The following is a 22,826-nucleotide window of genomic DNA, read 5'->3' as shown; positions in this document are numbered from 1 at the left end:
AAACTGACCCCATTGTCAGTGATTGCACAAAGGCTTTTTTGTCCCTTAAAAAATTGTAACATATTGTACAAATTGGAATACGTAACATCAAACGCATTTTTTGTTTTATGTTTTGCAGGACGAAAGATATATACAAAATAGTTGACGTACACAACTGTACACAATTTTGAGCACTAGTTTTGGCTCGTTAGTGCTACTTTCAAAATTACTGGCTGAAATTATACAAAACCTTTGTAGTGTCACCACTGCCCGTTGTGTGTTTTAATTGTTTTAGCATATGCTAAAAGATAGGTTTGTGAATAAATTGTATGAAATTACATCAGTATGCTATTTGTTACACATCAGTTTTACCTGATCAGATGTTAATTGGGTCTAGACAGCATTTTATATATTATGTTCCCACTGTTGTATTATCTTGTTTCTGTTCAGGCATTGCTAAAAGTACTCTACACAGCCAAAAAGCTGGAATACACTTATTTTGTTCACTCATTATGTGTGCTTGGAAGGCTTCTCATGTACATTAATGGGAGAAAGCTCTTTCCCATCAAAGTGGGGAAACGCAAAGGTATGAGCAGAAATAAAATGTTTTTTTAAACAGTTGTCTTATCGTTTTAGATAGTTAGACAGTTATTTCACAGAAGTTACGTAGACCCCATCCTTGAGGTACAGCTGTTGCAATCCATTATTCTAGGTTGCCATTCTAACTGTCTGATCAATTTGTAATTTTCCTGTCTTACAGATCCAGTCAGTCTGACAGACCTGGTTGTCATTCTGATTGGCATCATGTACCAACACCCCAAGCCTCCTCACAGTGACTCGTTACATGCAGGTGTGGTTCACGTTGCCTCTCCCATCCCTTGACTCACGACAAAGCCTTCATTTACACATGCTGCCCAGCTTCCGATTTAAGATTATTAATTAACTATGAAAGAAGGTGTAACGGATACTGTAGTATGTGTCTTAGTTTTTATGACAGTCCTTTATCTCGATATAGTGTTCTAGAGTACACCCACTTTAATTCTGTCAGACATTTTGTCTCGACTCTAGAGAACACTGTGATACTCACTGAGATGAGACGTAACAAAATCACTGAGATTCACTGGCGTGCCATAACCTTGTATTGAGCCATTAAACATTGTCTCAGTTGGTGACAGCAACGCCTCTTTTATTTCCCCTTCACTTTCTTGACCAACACTACACTATCTTTATTCCAGTCAAAAGATCAATAATAATGTACCTTCCCTGTCTCACAGGATATCCTTTGTCTGTGCTTCGTCACTAACTAGTTTACAGCTAAAAACAGCCATATCGTTCGTTATCTTTGTTCAGATAATGATAACTGTTACTTAGGAATTTACGCTGTAGAATTTATGCTGCAATTCTACACTGCAGAAACTGAACTGACCCATGTGGATGTGTGTCTAATCTGTTGATGGTATGTCAAGAGTTACATATGCACTGTATGAGTTGTCTGTGTCATTTTGTATTCATTCCGCAATGTGCCCAAAGCCATTTCAATTCAATTTGTGTGTCACAGGCCAAATTAAAGTCCCCAGAAACTGCACTCATATAGCAGACACTCTCGCAAGAATTGCCACCACGGAGTGAGGATTGTCGCTTTTCTTATATGAAAGAAATCTAGTTTCTGCCGAGAGTGAAGGGTAAGTTAAAACTGACTTTATACAGTACACAAGGTGTTTATTTATTATTATGAATATTACACTTTCAGTATACTAAGAAAGTATGTAGAAGTTCTTTCTCGTGTACTTGCAGAGCACAAATAGGATATTGGCTTGTTAAAGGTCAACTGCAACTCAATACCAAATAATTTCTGGGTAACAATTAAGTACCTTACTGTGATTCTTAGCAAGAGCAATTTCTCAAACAAGTGTTTTGATAGGACTGTCTGGGAGTGGTTTGAGTGTGGAGCAGAAAACTGAAATCTAGCTGTTATTGAAATGGATCACTAGCCACTTGAATAATGTTCCGTATCTAACATTACTCATCTCATATGTATCAACCGCACTCCACACTATTCTACGGTATCTTAGTCACTTTTTTTTTTTCAATTTAAAGTTTTATTAAGTTTTCTTGTTTTTCAATCAACCAACAAAACACATTCCACATTCACAGATGTGACTTTAAAAATCAAAAAAATATATAATAATAATAAAATAAAAATAGTTATATATATATATATATATATATATATATATATACATATATATATATACATACATACACACAAAGAATAATTATTACAAAATTTTAAATATAAAACTTGCAGCAGCACTATCAAGGTTCTTATTAGCTATTTACATTTTACATTTACATTTAAGTCATTTAGCAGACGCTCTTATCCAGAGCGACTTACAAATTGGTGCATTCACCTTATGACATCCAGTGGAACAGCCACTTTACAATAGTGCATCTAAATCTTTTAAGGGGGGGGGGGGGGTTAGAAGGATTACTTTATCCTATCCTAGGTATTCCTTAAAGAGGTGGGGTTTCAGGTGTCTCCGGAAGGTGGTGATTGACTCCGCTGTCCTGGCGTCGTGAGGGAGTTTGTTCCACCATTGGGGTGCCAGAGCAGCGAACAGTTTTGACTGGGCTGAGCGGGAACTGTACTTCCTCAGTGGTAGGGAGGCGAGCAGGCCAGAGGTGGATGAACGCAGTGCCCTTGTTTGGGTGTAGGCCCTGATCAGAGCCTGAAGGTACTGAGGTGCCGTTCCCCTCACAGCTCCGTAGGCAAGCACCATGGTCTTGTAGCGGATGCGAGCTTCAACTGGAAGCCAGTGGAGAGAGCGGAGGAGCGGGGTGACGTGAGAGAACTTGGGAAGGTATTTCCAGCCTTAGGTGAGACAACGAGCAAATAATTCGTTTTTAGATTTTACAGCACCTTATACAACATGCATCTGCTCATCTCCCTAATCACCCCATTCACTCTGTCCAATTTGAAATATAGTTGAGTAGTGGAGACCAGAGTCTATCAAACTTGGGCTGTCTCTTGCGGAGGTCATAAGTGAGCTTTTCAAGAGGGAGAAAGTCAACCATCTGGTCAATCCACATTTTAAATGTAGGAGAGGTATTAGAGGCCCACAATAAAATTTCTTAGCAAAGTATGTAATGGTCATAAGCAAATTTTCTCTGTCAGGATCAAGAACAAAGTCCTGCTGGGCATTAAGTAGATAGATACACGGGGTCATATCAAACTGTACATCTAGTATTTTCTGTGCAGCATTATGTATAGATTGCCAAAATCTGTCAATCTCTCTACAGCTCCAAAATACATGCATATAGGTTCCACTTTCAGAAGTACATCTTTTACAGTTAGGAGAAATGTCTGTTTTCATTCTATGGAGTCTCAAGGGAGTGTAATAAAATTTGTACAAAAATTTGTAATTAGATTCTTTCATTTTTACATTAGTAGAGGAGCAGTATACCCTGTCTCAAACCTCCGCCCATAACTCATCACTGATAGTCAGACCAAGGTCCTTTTCCCAGATTATTTTCAAAGGAGTAAAGGAGGAGCCTCCTTTCTCAGAAAGGAGTCTACAGATATAAGATATTTTGCCTTTAATGGATTGTGCTGTGACAAGCAGGGTTTCAACTTCATTCAACTGAGTTCTAAACCTCCTCTTGGAAGTAAATGAGGAAATGACATGTCTAATTTGAATATATTTATTTAAAAAAATGGGATCTTGGCACATTGAATTCACTGCAGAGCTCTTGAAAAGATTTCAGTGTAGTGGTCTTCTGATGAAATAGGTCTGAAAAGGTCCTGATTCCTAGAGTATGCCAAAGATTAAAGTTGGCATCCCTCAGGGCTTTTGGCAAGTCTGGGTTGCCTACTATAGGCGAGTGAGAACATATTTGGGAGGATATGCCCAGGTATTTCTTACAGTCCCTCCACGCTAGTAGGGTGCTGTAAATCACAAAGGTTTTGGCTATGTTGCCCACTTCACTAAAGTTATTAATGAATATAATTGAGCTTAGTGGCAATGAACCACAGGATTGGGCTTCTATCTGAATCCACGTTGACTCTTGTCTGTTTGTGATCCATGTTAGTATGTTGCGGATTTGGGCAGACCAGTAGTACAATTGAAGGGAGGGAAGGGCAAGACCGCCCTTAGATTCAGGTTTCGATAGAGTGGAGAACTTGATCCTAGGTTTTTTATTGCCCCATATAAATTTGGTGATGCTTTGGTTAGTTGTTTTGAAAAAGGAAGCTGGGAGATAGCATGGGAGCATCTGAAATAAATAGTTCAGTCTAGGGAGGATGTTCATACGGATAACATTAATTCTTCCTACTAAGCTAATTGGGAGGGAGATCCAGGTTTGGAGATCGTTCTTGATTCGATAGTGGTCCAGGCGTGGAAGATAATTCTCCTTGAAAAGGCTATTCAGATCTGGTGTTATGAAGATCCCAAGGTATTGAAACCCCTGTGTCTTCATAGAGCTGGTGAGTGTAATATTGAGAGGGCAGACAGTGGATTTGTTAACATTGATCTTATAACCTGAAAACGTGCCATACTGAGCAATTGTGTCTTTAATGGGAGGAAGGGATTTCTCAGGGTTGGATATGTAGAGCAAGACATCATCCGCGTAAAGCGAAATCTTGTGCTGCAGGCCGCCTGCAGAAACACCTATAATACTTGGATTGCTCCTTATCAACTCTGCCAGAGGCTCCGCCCCCAACAAGTAGAGCAGGGTAGTAGAGTAGAGCAGCCTTGTTTTGTGCCCTGTCCCAAAGGGAATCTGTCAGAGTTCAGTCCGTTAGTAGTCACCATGGCCTTTGGATGAGAGTATAGGGACTTAATCCATTTAATAAAGTTTGGGCCCATGTTGAACTTTTCTAAGACTGAGAACAGAAAGCTCCACTCCATCCTGTCGAACGCCTTCTCAGCATCCAGTGAAGCCAGCAGGACAGGGGTCTTCTGTGCATTTACTTGATCAATAATATCAAAAAGACGGCGAATGTTATCAGAAGAGTATCTGTCTCTAATAAATCCAGTTTGGTCCGCTTTTATTATTTTGGGAAGAAGAGTGTTGAGTGTTTTGGCGAGCAATTTGGTAATTATTTTGTAGTCGAAATCCAACAAGCTTATGGGCCGGAAGGAGGAGCAGGATAGAGGGTCCTTGTCTTTTTTGAGCAACACTGTAATGCGAGCTGTGTGCATTGAGTCTGGGAGAACTCCGTTTTTGCAATAATCCTCCAGCATTGGCATGAAAATAGGGCTAAGCTGGGGCCAAAAAGCTTTGTGGAACTCTCTGGGGAATCCATCTGAGCCTGGGGACTTATTAGGTGGCATGGAGGTAATTGCCTCCAGGATCTCCTCAGGAGTGAAGGGGGAGTTGAGATCTTCTTGGTCGGTCTCTGATAGTTTAGGTAGCGAGATTCCCTCTAGGAAGGAGTGGAGTTCTGCCTCTGTGTGTTTTCTCTCAGAGGTATATAGTTTGCAGTAAAAATCATGAAAAGTGAAATTGATCTTTTTTTGGGTCATATGTGACCTCGTCCTCTGCTGTTTGGATAGCCATAATTGTACGCTCTGACTGCTCTTTTTTTAATTGATAAGCAAGCAATCTACTAGGCCTATTGCTATACTCATGGTATTTCTGTTTAGTAAAGAAAACATTTTTTTTTTATCTCCCGAGTATAGTCCAAATTCAGTTTGGCTTTGGCTGCTTTAAGTTGACTCCAGGAGGTGCTGTCTGGGGATTGTTTATGTACTTTTTCACAGCGTTCCAGCTCCCTCTCAAGATCTAGCCTGTGTGCTTCCATTGCTTTTTTCTTAGAGGAAGCATATGCAATTAGATGACCTCTTAGTATGGCTTTTAGCAGCGTCCACATTGTGGCCGGAGAAACAGGAGAATCTTTGTTGTCTTGTGTGTAGTTGTCTATCCATGTAGTTACCAATGTATGGAACGCTTCGTTTGATAGCATGGAGGTGTTGAATTTCCAGCTCTTTGACCTCGGGATGTTTTTGCAGAGGTCAAAGCGGAGGTAGACAAAGGCGTGATCTGAAAGTGCTATGGGTCCGATTGTACACGTGGCTGAATTTATGAAACTCTTTGGGATAAAAATGTAATCTATACGAGAGTAGGTGTTATGAACATTAGAGTAGTATGTATAGTCCATAGATGAGCTATTAGTCTCTCTCCAGATATCTATCAGTCCCATCTCTTTAGTAAGAGAGTTCAACATCTTTGCAGATCTGGGATTTGTGGTGGGGACTTGAGATGATTTGTCTAGGGTTGGGTTGAGGGTACAATTAAAATCTCCAGCCAGCACTCCAAAGGAAACACAATGCTCATTGAACAGGGTTATCATTTTCGACATTAAAGCAGGAGTATCTGTGTTAGGGGCGTATATGTTTAAGATAGTAATTGGTTGCCCATACAGTGACCCAGTTATCAAAATAAATCTCCCCTCCCGGATAAGATATGTTTTTGTCAATTATTAATGGAACATTCTTATGGATAAGTATGGCTGTGCCTCTACTGTTTGATTTGAAAGATGAGAAATACACCTGTCCCACCCAAGCTCTGCGGAGTTTGACATGTTCGGCATCACAGAGGTGTGTCTCTTGTAATAGCGCGATGTCTGCTTTTTCCTTTTTTAGAGCACATAGTATCCTTTTTCCGTTTTATTGCATGACCTAGACCATGGCAGTTCCATGTCAATAGATTTAAGGTACTAGTCATCGTCATCGAACAGTAATCGAACTTTAGTGCAAGTCATCTCTGGGTAAAGGTGGATAGTGGTTACAGCTGCGTTCACATAAAAGGAAAATAAATGGTTTACATAAAATAACAATCTCTGAACACCCCAGCCGAGTTCCCAAACAACTCGACATATCCCGTTGGATCTATTACCCCCCCGCTCAGTCACAATTCTGTGTTCCAAAAACAAAAAACGGGAACAGTTAGCAACGCACAACGTCTCACCCTCCCCACCAAAGAAATGCCTCATCCTCTCCGCACCGCATTGAGTAAATGACAACGTAGCCCCCGTCCAGACCACATTAAAAGAGGGAGAAAATAAAATCAATAGCCCAGCCTACATATACCTCCCCCAAGGGACATAGGGAACCACAAGTAATAATAGCAAAAAAAAAAAAAAGTAAATAAAAGTAGGCTGAAACGTTAGTAGGCCCAGGTTATGCTATAGAGCCTATCCCTCTCAGCTAAAGGAACATAAATATAGATTAGACGGCTATAATGACATTTAGCGGGGCGGGTAGGTCTTTGGATATCGGCTATATGTTGTCTTACCTCCTTTAGTAATAACAGTAATCGCATTTAGTCATTGGTCCATTTCTCATTGACCGGGATTGTCTTTCAAAAAACGTTTTGCCTCTTCGGGAGTTTTGAAGTGTCGCAGGGCTCCTTGGTGAAGAATCCTGAGCTCGTTTGGGTATTTGAATCCCCTAAAGATGCCTCGGTCAATGGAGTATTTCTTCACCTCGTCAAACTCTCGGCGCTTTCGGCATATTCCAGCTGACAGGTCCTGGTGTAAGGTGAGTTTGGCGTTTCCCACTGTAATGGTGTTGGTTTTCGCCGCCTGTAGGACTCGTTCCTTGTCGGTGAATCTCAGGAAACGTATGGTGATTGGGCGCGGTGGTTGTCTGGCTGCTGGTGGGAGCCTCAGTGCTCGGTGAGCTCTCGAGTTCTATGGGCCTGTCGGTGGACAGGTGGAGCCACTCGGGAAGTTTGTCTTGCAGGTAGCGGATCAGTGGCATGTTTCCCTCTTATTTTTCGCCAAGATTTAATAGAACACATTATTCCTTCGCCCCCTGTTTTCCAGGTCCTCAATTTTTTGTTTTAGCATATGCTATTGTTTCCATGGCGTCTGTCAATAAGTTTTCCGTGGATAGGATTCGCCCCTCTGCCTCGTCCAGGCGCCCCGCGTTTATGGTTATCTTGTTGTTGATGTCAGGCAAAGCATTTTCCAGGATTGTCACCTTGCCCCCTATCGCACTGAGCTGAGAGTTAATGGCATCTAATTTAATGTTGAGTTCTGTACGTTGGGATCTCAACTCAGAAAGGATGTCTTCGACAGAGTGCAAGGTTGGCATTCGTTGGGCCTCGGGGGGGGAACGGGTCCTCTTGCTCCTGGCTAATGGCGCTAGCTTTTTCTGAAGCTAGCTGCTTCTTGGAGGCTTTTTCCGTCGCTAATGCTCGAGTCCGGGTAAAAATGTCACCTGTAGTGTCGCCTTTTGTAGCCGCCATGACTTTTTGACTAAAGCTAAAGGAGTTTAAACTTGAAGTGGAGGTAAGATTAGGAATTGGAAACTACTTGTGCTGAGCTCTTAGTTCCTGCGGCCATCTCGTTCAGGGGTCACGTGATCCCTCCATCTTAGTCACTTTTAAATTGTGTTGACATATTGCATCTCCCATTTCATATGTATATACTGTATTGTATTCTAGACTACACCACTGACTGTTAAACAGCCATCTCCAGCACATCAGAGGCTGCTGCCTATAGACATAGATTAGGAATCACTGGCCACTTTAAGGGAATAGACACACTAGCCACTTTAATAATATCTCCGTATCTTGCATTACTCATCTCTTATGTGTAAACTGTACTCTATACTATTCTACGGTATCTTAGTCATTGTAATTGTTTGTAAATATTGCATCAACCATCTCATATGTATACACTGTATTCTATACTATGCCACTGTATCTTAGAACAATGCAGCTCTGAGATATGTATATATATTCTTAATTCATTCCTTATTTAGATTTAAATGTATTTTGGGTATATGTTGTGAAACTGTTAGATATCACTTGTTAGATATTACTGCACTGTCGGAGCTAGAAGCACAAGCATTTTGCTACACCCGCAATAACATCTGCTAAACACGTGTATGTCAACAAATACAATTTGATTTGATTTATTGGCAGAGAGGTTTGGAACTTTCTTTCTTATTGGTCTATTATGTAATTTACAACCTGTTGATGTCACCAGGCAGGCCATACTCCATCCCACCATAACAGGCAGACATTTCAGCACTCTTTTCAAACAGCTCTCCTAATTGTCTCACGTCAGATGACGTCACTCCTACGCAACGCTCGTCCCTTAACCGACTTGTCTTTTAGGATGTGGAACTCCTCTCTAAAAATCGAGATTTTGCTCATCCATTTAACACTAGTTCCTTGTTTATTTAACCTTTATTTAACTAGGCAAGTGTGATACAGCCCGGGATCGAACCCGAGTCTGTAGTGACTCCTCTAGCCACAGTGCCTTAGAATTTTGGGATCCAATCAGGATCCAATTCAGAAAATCACCAAAACATTTACAAATATTCTGAAAATCTGTGAAAATCCCTCCTCTCTCGGAAGCTATGATGTACTGGCTACTATGGCAAACCATGCTCGATCAGCTGAGCAAATTTGCTCCAGCTAGCAGGCTAGTGCAAGCTTGTTTGAATGGCCATACGGTAGCTAGTTTGCCAGCTTGTTGATGAAGTTGTACAGCACCAAAATTATGGGACTGTTCTCAGAAATCAGCATGTACTGTATCTGACTCTGACAGCGGGCACTGTGCCTCGCTATTTTGTAACATTTGGCCAACGCGATAATGTCGCGGAGAGCAGTCAGCTGTGCTGTAGAACTCGGCGCACTAATCACGGCAGAACAGATATCATGAAAACGGATTTGTGCATTAGCTAGAACTTCATTAAGCTAGCAAATTGTCTTGCCAATTTTCGATTTTCATCAATACTGATTCTACCACCACAAAATACCTTACTAGTTAGATGTAGAAATAGGTAGTGAAGACTTGCTCATGAAAAAAAAGAGTCAATATTAGCTACAGGTTTATACTTTTTGGTAAGATTAACTCTGCATTTTTTTGAGGATGAACGAGGGTTCAGTGGCTGACATTTTCTAATGTTAGGACAGCATCTTGTAGCCAAACTTATTTTTCGCTATCCCATGAGTGTTTGCAAGTTATCAGTGCAGACGGCCGTTGATGTGAGTCAATGCAGCTTTTACACTAAAAGGGCATTGTCATAATTTTCACAGTATTATTTCAACCTCATAGTGTGGAAATATACACAGTACATTTGGAAATTATTCTGACCACTTCACTTTTTCCACATTCCTTATTCTAAAATGCATCAAATAGTTTTTCCCCCCTCATCAATCTACACACAATACCCCATAATGACAAAGCAAAAACAAGGTTTTTAGAAATGTTTGCAAAGAAAATAAACGGAAATATTACATTTACATAAGTATTCAGACCCTTTACTCAGTACTTTGTTGAAGCACCTTTGGCAGCGATTACAGCCTTGAGTCTTCTTGCGTATGACGCTACAAGCTTGGCACACCTGTATTTGGGGAGTTTCTCCCATTCTTCTCTGCAGATCCTCTCAATCTCTGTCAGGTTAGATGGGGAGCGTCGCTACACAGCTATTTTCAGGTCTCTCCAGAGATGTTAGATCGGGTTGAAGTCCGGGATCCGGCTGGGCCACTCAAGGACATTCAGAGACTTGTCCCGAAGCCACTCCTGCATTGTCTTTGCTGTATGCTTAAGGTCGATGTCCTGTTGGAAGGTGAACTTTGATCTCTGGAGCAGGTTTTCATCAAGTATCTCTCTGTACTTTGCTCCGTTCATCTTTCCCTCTATCCTGACTAGTCTCCGAGTCCCTTCCACTGAAAAGCATCCCCACAGCATGATGCTGCCACCACCATGCTTCACTGTAGAGAAGTGCCTTTTGTCAAACTCTGAATGGGCTTTCGTGCCTTTTACTGAGGAGTGGCTCCCGTCTGGCAACTCTACTATAAAGGCCTGATTGGTGGATTGTTGCAAAGATGGTTGTCCTTCTGGAAGGTTCTCCGATCTGCACAGAGGAACTCTGGAGCTCTGTCAGAGTGATCATTGGGTTTTTGGTCACTTCCCTGACCAAGGCCATTTTCCACCGATTGCTCAGTTTGAGTCTTAATGGTTCCAAACTTCTTCCATTTAAGAATGATGGAGGCTACTGTGTTCTTGGGGACCTTCAATGCTGCAGAAATATTTTGGTACCCTTACCCAGATTTGTGCCTCGACACAATCCTGTCTCGGAGCTCTACGGACAATTCCTTCAACCTCATGGCTTGGTTTTTGCTCTGACATGCACTGTCAACTGTGGGACCTTATATAGACAGGTGTGTGCCATCTCAAGTATAATCAACGGAAACAGGATGCACCTGAGCTCAATTTTGAGTCTCATAACAAAGTGTCTAAATACTTATGTAAATAAGGTATTTCAGTTATTTTCTTTTTAATAAATTCAAAAAATCTGTTTTCGCTTTGTCATTATGGGCTATTGTGTGCAGATTGATGAGGGGAAAATGTATTTAATACATTTTTTAATAAGGTTGTAACGTAACAAAATGTGGAAAAGTGAAGGGGTCTGAATACTCTCCAAATGCAGTGTATAAAAAACAGTGAAATCATGTTTTTGACTGCACTGGGCCTTTAATTCTTGATTGTTGATACCAAAAACATCAAAGCTTGTTACTTAAAAGTAAACATTTGAGGTGGATCAGGTAATCAATCAGGCTATTTGATCTGTGATCTTCCAGTTCACCCAGAGGTTCCTGGCTAAAGAGCTGCCATTGTTACAGGAGGCAGAGACATCCCCTGGCGTGAGCGGGGCCTTCATCTTTGTGTGTCGGGAGATGTACAATACATCTGAAGGACTGCAGGTGCTCAGGCCCTATGGCCTGCATGAGTGCATCGCTGCAGCCTGGAAAAAGGTAGTGTTTTCACTCTACCAAAAAGGGAGCAATATTTCCATCATATTACAGTTAAACTAAAGTACTTTGTTTTGTTGTGAGTTTGGCAATACAAATTGCAGTTATGGGCAGTTCTTTTTAGCTAAATCAGACCCAGTCATTCAAAGCATCTGTTCATTGGCTTTGTCGTCAGTAAAAAATAAATATATGCTACCAGTGGTGGAAAAAGTATCATATTTTCATACTTGAGTAAAAGTAAAGATACCTTAATAGAAAATGACTCAAGTACAAGTTAAAGTCACCTAGTAAAGTCTTACTTAAGTAAAAAAAAGTATTTTGTTTTAAATATACATAAGTATCAAAAGTATATGTAATTGCTAAAATATACTTAAGTATCAAAAGTAGAAGTATAAATAATTTCAAATTCCTTATATTAAGCAAACCAAACGGCACAATTTTCTTGTCTTTTAAATTTACGGATAGCCAGGGGAACACTCCAACAAAACATTTGTGTTTAGTGAGTCCTTCAGATGCAGTAGGGATGACCAGGAATTTTCTCTTTTAAGTTTGTGAATTAGACCATTTTCCTGTCCTGCTAAGCATTCAAAATGTAATGAGTATTTTGGGGTGTCAGGGAAAATGTATGGAGTAGAAAGTACATTATTTTCGTCAGGAATGTAGTGGAGTAAAAGTAAAAGTTGCCAAAAATATAAATATTGAAGTACAGATACCCCAAAAAACTACTTAAGTAGTACTTTAAAGTATTTTTACTTAAGTACTTTACACCACTGTATACTACTATATCAAGTTATCGACCAATAAAAGGTTACATTAGCAAGACTTATGTTGGAAAGGAATATTTTAGGATACGTTTATCAGCAGTTTTACTAGTTTGATTACTCTTTGCCAGCTAGCACGTATGATATGCTGTTGGCTATCATGAGCCATCGTCTACGCCTTTATCAATATTTATTTTTTATTTCACCTTTATTTAACCAGGTAGGTTAGTTGAGAACAAGTTCTCATTTACAACTGCGACCAAGCCAAGATAAAGCAAAGCAGTTCGACACATACAACAACAGAGTTACACATGGCATAAACAAACATACATTCAATAATACAGTAGAAAAAGTATATATACAATGTGTGCAAATGAGATAAGATAAGGGAGGCAAGGCAATAAATAGGCCATGGTGGAAAAGTAATTACAATATACCATTTAAACACTGGAGTGATAGATGTGCAGAAGATGAATGTGCAAGTAGAGATACAGGGGTGCAAAGGAGCAAGATAAATAAATAAATACAGTATGGGGATGAGGTAGTTGGATGGGCTATTTACAGATGGGCTATGTACAGGTGCAGTGATCTGTGAGCTGCTCTGACAGCTGGTGCTTAAAGCTAGTGGGGGAGATATGAGTTTCCAGCTTCAGTGATTTTTGCAGTTCGTTCCAGTCATTGGCAGCAGAGAACTGATCAACGTAATCCTTAACCTAGGTTCACATATCAAACTCCACTCTACTAGTCTTCTCTCAAACATAACATGTGAATGAAATATTAACTATTTCACTGGGTGTAGAAAAACAGCTGAGCAATCCACTTCCTTTTACCTGAGTCGCCCCTCTAAAATATTCTGAATCATTTTTTGAGAGTTTACCAAAAAACATACTTTATGATGGATAGGCTGTGTTTTGTTGATCCCAAACCTCCATCATCCATGGTGTCTCACTTCTCAGTTAGAGCTTCTCAACTGCCCTTGCAATTCCCAGAACAACAGTTTAACTTCACAAACCAAACATCATGAACGTTTGAACATAAGCATCCCACTAGGTACACCACGTCATTTCAACGTGGATAATTGGGTAATATTTGGTTGAGATGTTGATCAATTTTTAGACCTCAGGATAAGACCCAGATGCAGACAGTTCAAAGTAACAAAAGTGTATTACAAAAACGGGGCAGGCAAAAGACAGGTCAAGGGCATGCAGAGGTCAGTAATTCAGAACAGAGTCCAAAAGGTACAGAACGGCAGACAGGCAGAATGGTCAAAACCGGGAAAACTAGAAAACAGGAGTACGGGAAAACCGCTGGTAGGCTTGACAAGACAAACTGGCAACAGACAAGCAGAGAACACAGGTATAAATACACAGGGGATGGGGCAGATGGGCGACACCTGGAGGGGGGTGGAGACCAGCACAAAGACAGGTGAAACAGATCAGGGTGTGACATCAATGAGATGAAAACCTATATTCAATTTCTCCCACTCAAAATGAGCCAAAAGTTAGTTGAATTCGTAATGTGTTATCACTATGCTTTCAAACATCTAAAGCACAACTAAATTCCAATGTAAAAACAATATCAGATGTTTGGATTAGTTGTCACCTAAAAGCGTTATCACTGTGATTTCAGACATTTAAAAGGACAGCAAAGTTCAAATGGGAATACAAAGATATTTTGTTTATTTATACAACAGATGAATGTGTTATCACTGTGCTTTATCTAATAGCACAACCAAATTACCTGGATTGCAGTTGAAATTAGATTAAAAGTACATGGTGCAAGTGATCACTGCCGTTCGAGAATCTGCACACATTATTACAGCAATTGTGAAGATCTCCACAGACCTGTGACGACCTATGTATTCTATCTTCAACATGCACGCTTTATATGATTACATAAGAAGTGTATATTTACAGTAACCTCAATGTGGCCATGGATGTTTACCTCATGTTAAGGTTGAATGTTACATTAGTTTGTAAAATGGTCTTAACTGTAGGCTGTTTACTGGATTACAAAGGAATATTGATTTGTGTTTGGTTGTCAATGCAACCAAATATCAACATTTGAAGGAGATTTATCTTCAATCTGTGCCACTGGTTGAGATGGAGGCGTGAATCCAACATATAAATTATTAATAATTAAAGCCAGATGGAACTATCCAAGCAGAAGATACATCTCCTTCAAATGGTGATATTTGGTTGCATTGACAATGGACTACACTTCAATATCACTAAATATGACATTTTAATTCAACCAGAGGTTGAAACCCTAGGCCTATTGTATTGTCTAGTTTTAGTTGAACCCTGTGTTGAATTGAAACAGTAGCTGTTGATGACTTTGCAAATGCTATATAGGCCTAAATAGTATAATTGATGATACATGAGTGATAAAGTATGGTTACATTTGATCTGCTCTGTTAAACCTAACCTTTGGAATGAGTTTGATAGCAACATTGAATATATTTAGTTATTAAGAGATCTCTCAATGTCATTTTCAATAATAGCACATTGGTAATAGCCAGTGGCAATTATAAAAGCTAAACAGGCTTTGGTTAAAACCCTGGATGGGAGACCAAAGGGTAGCTGTAAATAGATTCTCCAGTAGGAGGTGCTGCCAAGACAATTTTTTTCTTCTTCTGATAGTGGATATAACGTTTAAGATCTGGTATTTTCAAGGTACGAATTCCAAATATTTTATACAAGGTTTGTCTGTTAAAATTTGGTACCATGATGACATAATCCTGTGGTTGAAATTTCACCCTCAAAACGACAGTTAATGACTTTCAAAAAATGTATTTTCCATGTAGATTCCACATCACAATACGTTTACAAATTACGTTAAAACAACATTGATTTAACCTGTTTGTGCCCAGTGAGATATTGTCCAAGTTCATTATTATGTGAGGGATATAGTGTGTCAGGCAGGCAATGGAGGAGAACAGAAGAGAACTTTCTCCACTCTGCTAATAACTAATCCCTTTGAGCCCTGTGCTCCTATGGAGGAAGGTAGAAAGGCTGGAGGAATGCGATTCAGAGCCCCTAATATCACTGCTGAACTCCTCATTATTGCTGTTCAGTGTACGGGTTCAGGGGAGAATTACAAAGGCTCACTCTGAAGTTATTTTCTCCCTATCATAGACGAGCTCCCTGTCAGAAAGAGATCCCACCCCGGTTCCCAGAGCCATCCTTGGCATATCCTCTCAAGAGCTGCAGAATATGTTTGTTTTGTTAGTGTCTCCCCCTGCAGGCAAAGGGTGCTTGTGGATCTATGATAATGATGTTGTGGTTTTATTTTCAGTCACCCTTCTGGCATGTTGTTAAGAAGGATACATAAGATGGGAAATAATGAGGTTCCCCGTTATACTTTCCTTTTGCTGTCTGTTCACACAGAGTGGTTTGGGAGGAGACTTTCCTGAACCTGAACCTGCTGAACTTTTCTGCCACTCCGAAAGGCCTGCTGCTCCTCCAGCATACTCCAGGTTCACCAAGAAACTACAGATATTACCATGTTATAGTCAACTCTTATTGCTTACTGGTCCCGTGTGGCTCAGTTGGTAGAGCATGGCGCTTGCAACGCCAGGGTTGTGGGTTCATTCCCCACGGGGGGACCAGGATGAATATGTATGAACTTTCCAATTTGTAAGTCGCTCTGGATAAGAGCGTCTGCTAAATGACTTGAATGAATGTGCATTGAGAATCAACACCATGGTAGGGATGAATAGGCAAAATTAAGTCTACTTCCGTACTTAGTATTTATGACGCCCAGCTATTTTTTTATTTAATTTTTTTATTTCACCTTTATTTAACCAGGTAGGCAAGTTGAGAACAAGTTCTCATTTACAATTGCGACCTGGCCAAGATAAAGCAAAGCAGTTCGACACATACAACAACACAGAGTTACACATGGAGTAAAACAAACATACAGTCAATAATACAGTAGAAAAAAATAAGTATATACAATGTGAGCAAATGAGGTGAGATAAGGGAGGTAAAGGCCAAAAAAAGGCCATGGTGGCGAAGTAAATACAATATAGTAAGTAAAACACTGGAATGGTAGACTTGCAGTGGAAGAATGTGCAAAGTAAAGATAGAAATAATGGGGTGCAAAGGAGCTAAATAAATAAATAAATACAGTAGGGGGATGAGGTAGTTGTTTGGGCTAAATTAGATGGGCTATGTACAGTTGCAGTAATCTGTGAGCTGCTCTGACAGCTGGTGCTTTAAGCTAGTGAGGGAGATAAGTGTTTCCAGTTTCAGAGATTTTTGTAGTTCATTCCAGTCATTGGCAGCAGAGAACTGGAAGGAGAGGCGGCCAAAGGAAGAATTGGTTTTGGGGGTGACCAGAGAGATATACCTGCTGGAGCGTGTGCTACAGGTGGGTGCTGCTATGGTGACCAGCGAGCTGAGATAAGGGGGGACTTCACCTAGCAGGGTCTTGTAGACGACCTGGAGCCAGTGGGTTTGGCGACGAGTATGAAGCGAGGGCCAGCCAAGGAGAGCGTACAGGTCGCAGTGGTGGGTAGTATATGGGGCTTTGGTGACAAAACGGATGGCACTGTGATAGACTGCATCCAATTTATTGAGTAGGGTATTGGAGGCTATTTTGTAAATGACATCGCCGAAGTCGAGGATCGGTAGGATGGTCAGTTTTACAAGGGTATGTTTGACAGCATGAGTGAAGGATGCTTTGTTGCGAAATAGGAAGCCAATTCTAGATTTAACTTTGGATTGGAGATGTTTGATGTGAGTCTGGAAGGAGAGTTTACAGTCTAACCAGACACCTAGGTATTTGTAGTTGTCCACATATTCTAAGTCAGAACCGAGTAGTGATGTTGGATGGGCGGGCAGGTACAGGCAGCGATCGGTTGAAGAGCATGCATTTAGCTATGTACTGTAAGTATATCATATGCTGGTACTATTACACTGAATTAGATTTATTAGTCTCTCATTAAGTACCCTTACTGCCCAGTGTATGCATCTTATACTGCAAACCTGGGCAGAAATCCCTGCTGCTTTAAATGACTAGAATTGTTTACATGCTCTTTTAATTACCCCCCCTTGTTTTGCATACATTTTTCTCCGTATTCTAATTAAACTAATCTATTTTTAAATCACACCCTTGTTTTGTAATTAATTAAGGATCTTTACACATTAAATCAATCAGTGTTTACATTTCTAAATGATTTAAATCTTCCATTTCAGCTTTTAGTCCTATTTTTTTGTAAATTCCCATTACTTTGATTAATCCACAATAGTGGTGAAAATGTGCTTGGAATATTGTTTTACTTTTATCTTTATATTCTATCAATTGTTTGAGCTAGAGATTTACATAAAGTCAATTAACATAAATATATTTATACACTTGAGTGCCATTTCAATATCCCAGAGTATAGAATAATGCCTCTGGCCTAACTAATGTGTTCCCATTTTAATAATAAACAAATATACTGCACACAAAGAATGAGGAATCACACACACACACACACTTTTGATTATGCAAGATTGTTATTAGCCAAAAGCAATTTACTATCATGGCATACTTTTAATCTGTTATCACACTTTCCTCCAGGCAAGACCATGTGACAAGTTTGGCTACGGTGTGATGGTTACACAGGTAGCAGCAACAACCCCTTGTTGCTGCTTTACACAGCTCAGGTACTAGCTGCTACATGACAGCACGGATAGCAGTTTGAAAATACAATTATTGCACATTACAAATGACTTACATCTCAGTATGTCCTGGCAGGTTTCGTGCAGGCCATAGTGGTGGAGCTGTGGTCGGTTCTGGAGTGTGGGAGAGAGGATGTGAGGGTCGTTCACCCCAAGTCCACCCGCATGGACTTCATTGACAGGAGCTGTTTGAAGATAAATGATCTTCTCAGTTTTTTACAGTTCTGTGTGCTTCCACACTAATGCTTTCCTTATGATACCTCCTCAGCCTTGACATACACAGTCAGCCTTCCTTATGAGGTCAGAGAGGACTTACTACAGAGACCAGTAGTGTGCTCAAAACAGGATGAATGGCTGATCTGAGTTGGCAGATGTCAGTGAGCAGTGCTCTGATTGACGTTGGCGTTGTGAGTATTGTCCTTGTTGTGTTAACTCTGTATGGTGGATGGTTAAAGGCTGTGTGTGAATGGTAGGTCTATACCAGGGCTGGGCAACATACTGCCCAGTCAATCTGGTTTGAGAAATACATTTTTGGGGATAAAAAACACCCCAGGCCACTCTTGAACGTCTAAAACTAGATACAAAAAGTATATAGAAATTCTAATGGACCTGCAGTATACGTTTTCAAATAACTGCCCTTTTTCTGGGCCTCAAATTTATTTTGACTAACAAATCCGTCCGTGAAATTGTGAAATCCCGATGTGGCCCTCAAGATAAAATGATTGCCCAGCCCTGGTCTATACCATATTCAGACAAGATAGGAACCAGCCCAGCCATAGATAAAAACGACAGACACCAGACCTGCAAGAATGACAATGTGGGTTTTTAGATCTGTTTTGGTATGATTTATTCCCTAAATTAAATAACGGTGTCTGACAGATAAATATCCTAGCTCTTGTTTTCTCATGTTTTATTTAAATCCAGTCTTTTGTATTCACTAATCTACAGGAAGTAATCTACTCATGCATTCACAGTTTGTATTTGTATTTAATATGGATCCCCATTAGCCGCTGCCAAAGTAGCAGCTACTCTTCCTGGGTTCCATCAAAACTAAGGTAGTTTATACAATTTTAAAAACATTACAATACATTCACAGATTTCACAATATACTGTGTGCCCTCAGGCCCCGACTCCACCACTACCACATATCTACAGTACTAAATCCATGTGTATGTATAGTAGAGATTGACATGCATATTATTAATATTAGCTCTCTGTGTACATCCAAGGGCCAGCCGTGCTGCGCTGTTCTGGGCCAATTGCAATTTTCATTTTTTGTGGCACCTGACCACACAACTGAGCAGTAGTCAGGGTGTGACAAAACTAGGGCCTGTAGGACCTGCCTTGTTGATAGTGTTGTTAAGAAGGCAGAGCATCGCTTAATTATAGACAGACTTCTCCCCATCTTAGCTACTACTGCATCAATATGTTTTGACCATGACAGTTTACAATCTAGGGTTACTCCAACAGTTTAGTCATCTCAACTTGCTCAATTTCCACATTATTTATTACAATATTTAGTTGAGGTTTAGGGTTTAGTGAGTGTTTTGTTCCAAATACAATGTATTTCGTTTTAGAAATATTTAGGACTAACTTATTCCTTGCCACCCACTCTGAAACTAACTGCAGCTCTTTGTTGAGTGTTGCAATCATTTCAGTCACTGTAGTAGCTGACGTGTATAGTGTTGAGTCATCCGCATACATAGACACTGGTTTTACTCAAAGTCAGTGGCATGTCGTTAGTAAAAATGTAAAAAAGCAAGGGGCCTAAACAGCTACCCTGGGGAATTCCTGATTCTAACTGGAATATATTTGAGAGGCTTCCATTAAAGGACACCCTCTGTGTTCTGTTAGACAAGTAACTCTTTATCCACATTATAGCAGGGGGTGTAATGCCATAACACATGTGTTTTTCCAGCAGCAGACTATGATCAATAATGTCAAAAGCTAACAGTTGGTGTTCTGTGCATCACTTTGAGGGTGATCTATCAATATGTCAGTCCTCTGATACCCCTACAGCAATACACACTGTCTGTAGCAGATGTGAATGTAATTGTCATCCTTTTGTTGAGAAGAAATAGGTTATTTGCATGCAGAATAAATCTCTATAGTCCAAATTCCTTATTCCCCCACTCAAAATCATTTTAAAGCCATTTGAATAGATATAATGTGTTTCAGACATAAGGAAGTGGATGGCTGCAAACTTTCTACTTTTAAACTCGGACAAAACAGAGATGCTTGTTCTAGGTCCCAAGAAACAAAGAGATCTTCTGTTGAATCTGACAATTAATCTTGATGGTTGTACAGTCGTCTCAAATAAAACTGTGAAGGACCTCGGCGTTACTCTGGACCCTGATCTCTCTTTTGACGAACATATCAAGACTGTTTCAAGGACAGCTTTTTTCCATTTACGTAACATTGCAAAAATCTGACATTTTCTGTCCAAAAATGATGCAGAAAAATTAATCCATGCTTTTGTTACTTCCAGCTTGCTGTCTCTGCCTGGCCGGTTCCCCTCTCTCCACTGGGATTCTCTGCCTCTAACCCTATTACAGGGGCTGAGTCACTGGCTTACTGGTGCTCTTTCATGCCGCCCCTAGGAGGGGTGCGTCACTTGAGTGGGTTGAGTCACTGGCGTGGTCTTCCTTTCTGGGTTGGCGCCCCCCCCTTGGGTTGTGCCGTGGCGGAGATCTTTGTGGGCTATACTCGGCCTTGTCTCAGGATGGTAAGTTGGTGGTTGAAGATATCCCTCTAGTGGTGTGGGGGCTGTGCTTTGGCAAAGTGGGTGGGGTTATATCCTGCCTGTTTGACTCTGTCCGGGGGTATCATCGGATGGGGCCACAGTGTCTCCTGACCCCTCCTGTCTCAGCCTCCAGTATTTATGCTGCAGTAGTTTATGTGTCGGGGGGCTAGGGTCAATCTGTTATATCTGGAGTATTTCTCCTGTCTTATCCGGTGTCCTTTGTGAATTTAAGTATGCTCTCTCTAATTCTCTCTTTCTCTCTTTCTTTCTCTCTCTCGGAGGACCTGAGCCCTAGGGGCATGCATCAGGACGACCTGGCATGATGACTCCTTGTTGTTCCCAGTCCACCTGGCCGTGCTGCTGCTCCAGTTTCAACTGTTCTGCCAGTGGCTATGGAACCCTGACTTGTTCACTGTGATTACTGTTATTTGAACATGCTGGTCATTCATGAACATTTGAACATCTTGGCCATGTTCTGTTATAATCTCCAACCGGCACAGCCAGAAGAGGACTGGCCACCCCTCATAGCCTGGTTCCTCTCTAGGTTTCTTCCTAGGTTTTGGCCTTTCTAGGGAGTTTTTCCTAGCCACCGTGCTTCTACACCTGCATTGCTTGCTGTTTGGGGTTTTAGGCTGGGTTTCTGTACAGCACTTTGAGATATCAGCTGATGTAAGAAGGGCTTTATAAATACATTTGATTTGATATAATGTAGGAAAGAAACAAAAACAATTGCTGCACCGTGACCTTGTCATAAAACTAAACTAATGTAACCTTGACCTTAGCTTTTCAGAACAATAAAATTATGTCTGACTGATTTGCCCTGACACCTCCTGCTCCCCAGTCGTTCCTGTCCATGGTCAACCTGCTGTCCTCCCCCCATGCTGTGTGGGAGCTCTTGGGACAGCAGCCTCTGCCCAATAAGGCTGAGTAAAACCTAAGGGAGATGCCCATCTCCCTCACAGTGAGTCTTGACCTCAACACTGACCCTCACACACTACGAGGAGAATGCTTGACTTGTCATACACTTGTATGACTCCTAGGTTGGATACGGTTTCACATCAGTTTGTTCAGAGGATGCTCCCCATAAATAACATGGGTTGTTTAAAATATGTGAAAATGTGAAAGAGAAGAATGTTTAGTTTAAATTATGCAGCCAATATGAAAGATACAGTGGTACTTTTAAATGTGGTTGCAGTCCCAGGTTCTACCATAGGAGGGCATACTTACACTGTGTGCAAACAGGACTATCGTAACGTAGTTCTACGTGTGCTTCTACAGACAGCCAAATCAATAACTACTGCACGTTATCAGTATTTAGGTAAGAATTCATTATCTACCTTTCACATCATCACAATCTTTCCATCCTGTTCACTCTGTTTTGTTCCTCTTTGCCACAGGAGTTGATTGATAGGCTGATTGCCGTGAATTCAATGTGAAAATTCATTCACTGTTCAACTATGAGCAATCTCACACGTTTGGCCTGAGTTAAGATGAATTCTGTTCTCCGATCTTCCTTTCAGAATGAATGGGGAGCAGGAGCACAAAGGCACAGCAGCGCATACATTGTGTGGTTTACCATCTGATTAGCATGTTGTGTCGCATTCATACATCCGTCACCCATTGATCAATATGAGATTGACCCTTTGCTTTATGCTTTGATTAAACGACATGGACTGCCTGATATAATAATTCCGCTATATGAAAAGAGCTATTCTCAGAATTGAGTCGTGTCTTTTTTCTTTTTCTTTGAAAAGCATTCTTAGTTGAATTAAGTAATGCTGTACTGAGTCACTCTTTTAGACACAGAGAAGACTCATTAATATAACACTAATGCATTTACAACAGATAAGACCCCACCATGGCTATTAAAGCTACCACAAAGGATGTTCTTATTTTTTT

At 40.6% G+C, this 22,826-nt stretch overlaps 1 pseudogene; it reads left to right on the top strand.

Moving 5' to 3' along the window:
- LOC120023999 overlaps nucleotides 1-22,826 on the top strand; it is a 66,326-nt pseudogene that overhangs the window by 6,822 nt on the left and 36,678 nt on the right.

Source organism: Salvelinus namaycush, chromosome 29 (assembly GCF_016432855.1).
Source record: "Salvelinus namaycush isolate Seneca chromosome 29, SaNama_1.0, whole genome shotgun sequence".
Taxonomy (NCBI): Eukaryota; Metazoa; Chordata; class Actinopteri; order Salmoniformes; family Salmonidae; genus Salvelinus; species Salvelinus namaycush.
The sequence above is the reverse complement of the archived record's forward strand: the minus strand, read 5'-3'. Positions and strand labels throughout refer to the sequence as shown.